The sequence below is a fragment of the Lemur catta genome, chromosome 1, assembly GCF_020740605.2.
Source record: "Lemur catta isolate mLemCat1 chromosome 1, mLemCat1.pri, whole genome shotgun sequence".
NCBI classification, from domain to species: Eukaryota; Metazoa; Chordata; class Mammalia; order Primates; family Lemuridae; genus Lemur; species Lemur catta.
In genome coordinates, this window is record NC_059128.1 from 3,903,697 (window position 1) to 3,906,721 (window position 3,025).

The 3,025-nt window shown below is 36.1% G+C and overlaps 1 pseudogene; it reads right to left on the minus strand.

Moving 5' to 3' along the window:
* Positions 1 to 209: 209 nt before the first annotated feature.
* Positions 210 to 824, minus strand: LOC123622832 (annotated as a pseudogene).
* Positions 825 to 3,025: the final 2,201 nt, after the last annotated feature.

The window sequence follows — 3,025 nt, forward strand, 5'->3', positions numbered from 1 at the left end:
AAGGTTAGTGGCTACTGAAAATACCACCAGGACAGGGCTAGCTAAAGGCACATTTGGTAGTGTGTTAACTATACAAAAAAACACTGTACAGTTTAAAAACAAATCTTACACAGCCTTACATTTCAATTTTTTTCTTTAAAAGGAGTGAGTTGTATACAGGGGGGTTAAATGCTTTATAGACAAGAAAAACAAACTGCACTAGAACCAACTTATTCATCGTCATCATCTTCTTCATCTTCTTCATCTTCCTCCTCCTCTTCATCTTCCTCCTCTTCCTTCTTTTTCTTGCTTTTTTCACCCTTGACAACTCCCTTTTTTGCTGCATCAGGCTTTCCTCTAGCTCGGTATGCAGCAATATCCTTTTCATACTTTTCCTTCAGCTTTGCAGCCTTCTTTTCATAAGGCTGCTTGTCATCTGCAGCACTGTTATTCCACATCTCCCAGTTTCTTTGCAACATCCCCAATGGATAGGCCAGGATGTTCTCCTTTGATTTTAGGGCGATACTCAGAACAGAACAAGACAAAGGCCAAAGGAGGCCTCTTGGGTGCATTGGGATCCTTGAACTACTTTTTTGTTTGCCTTTTAGGAGGGATATAGGTTTTCATTTCTCTTTCATAACGGGCCTTGTCTGCCTCTGCCATATCTTCAAACTTTCGTTTCTCTTTAGCAGACATGGTCTTCCACCTCTCTGAGCACTTCTTAGAAAATTCTGAGAAGTTGACTGAAGCATCGGGGTGCTTCTTGTGCTCCTCCCGGCAGGTTTGCACAAAAATGCGTATGATGACATTTTGCCTCTCAGCTTCTTAGGGTCTCCTTTGCCAATGTTTAGTTATTTTTCCTCAGCGAGGCACAGAGTCGCCCAGTGCCCGTCCGGCTCTCACTTGCCCTGGCGCTGTCTCTATGGAGCTCAATATACTGCCTGTTTTCATTTCTTTTGGGTATATTCCTAGGAGTGGAACTGCTGGGCCATATGATAATTTTTTCTTTAACTTTTTGAGGAACTGCCAGTTTTCCCAGAGTGGCTGTATCATCTTACCTTGCCACTACTTTTATCTCCATTATTTCCTTATTGTGCATTCTTTTGGTTTACTTTGTTGTTAACGTCCTAGTTTTTTTGAGTTGGGAGTTTAGTTCATTTATTTTCATTATTTTGTTTTTACTCATGTAAGTATTTGAGGCTATGAATTATTCTCTGATAAATATCTTATATCCTAAAGATGCTGATAAGTAGTATTGCTATTATTTTTTTTAACTCCTGCAATTTTGACTTTTACCTGACAGTTATTTGAGAGAGATTTTAAATTTCCAGTCAGAAAATTTGCTTTTTAAATTAGTTTTTAATTTCTATTTTTAATACATTATAATCAACAAGGGTTATTATATCATTTCTACTTTATGAAAAGTATTGTGACTGAATGTGTATGTGTGGGGCTGTGTGTTTTGTTGAATGTTCCGTGTATGTTTGAGAATAAAGCATATTCTCTTTTATTGTGATGTAAATTTTATCCATAACCGTGAGATCTCTCTTGTTGATTATATTATTCAGTTATTCATAAGATCTCCCTTACTGATTATATTATTTAGTTATTCTGTAACCTTCTTTTTTGTTGTTTATTTAACCAAGAGCAGTGTGTGAGTCCCCTGTTGGTGGTGTGTTTCTCTCTATTTCTTCCTACATCTCCTGAACCTTTGGCTTTATAAAGGTGGCTGCTGTGCTATTTGCTGCACAGGTATCCATAACTGTTAAATCTCCATTGGCCTAATAAGGCAACATCTTTTTCACATTTGATGCTTTTTGGCCTGAATTCTACCTTGTCTGATAGCAGAGTCAAATCTCTGCTTGTTTATGGCTTCCATTTCCCTAATTTTCAGTCTTTCTAAATCACTCTGCTTAGAGTGGTAGCTTGCTATGTAAGCGGATTTGGAAATCTTTTTCTCTGAGAGAGTTAAGCTTATTCACATTGCTGCTATACTGGCCTCCACTCTGCTGTGTTATTGTGTATAATATTTACTATACATATTGCATTACATTTATTGTTTCTTTCTCCATGTGGTCTGTTTTCTTCTTTTTTTTTTTAAAAAAGCGTAACTTCCTTTATTCCGATTTGTTTTTTAAAAACAGCTTTATTGAGATCTATTTCACATATCATACAATTCACCCGTTTAAAGTATACAGTTCAATGGTTTTGGTTTATTCCATGATTAATTTTTTAACCTTTGGTAAAACATATATAATATAAAATTTATGATTTTAACCATTTTTAAGTATATAATTCAGTGGCATTAAGTACATTTATGATGTTGTGCGACCATCCACCATTTCTAGAATTTTTTATTACCCCAAACAGAGACTCTGGACCCATTAAGCAATAATTCTCCATTTCCTCTGTCCCCTCAGCCCATGGTAACCTCTATTCTACTTTCTATCCCTATGAATTTGCCTGTTCTAAGTACCTCATGTAAGTGGAATCACACAATATTTGTGCTTTTGTGCCTGACTTGTTTCACTGAGCATAATATTTTTGAGGTTTCTCCATGTTGTAGCATGCTTTTGTGTTTGCATTTCTTTTGTAATTAGGGAAGTTTGTGTTCTTTGTTTGAGTGACTACCTTTATTCTAATATCCTTTATAATGTTTAATTACCTTAAGCAATAAAGGACTAGCATTTTTATAGGTAAAAGATGGTCAGATATTGTCAATTTCAGACAGTGCAAAGTATGCTATTTGGTTTGTCAGCATTAAGTGACAGCCATTGTCTCCCACCTATTATTTATGTGACAATCAATGAGTTTATTCTGTTTCTCCCTTTCTCTCTCCTTTTTCCTCCCATTTTAAGTTGGATTATTCCTATTTTGTTAGAACATATAACAGTTATGTATTATTCTTCCACTCTGGTCTCTGCCTTTGTTAGTCTTAGACCTATGATTAAACGTATGTAATGCTCACCGCCAGCCTTCTAGTTGATTCCTAGGGAAGAGCTGGTGAGTATGATATTTCCTGGATTCTTGCACATTTCAAACTGCT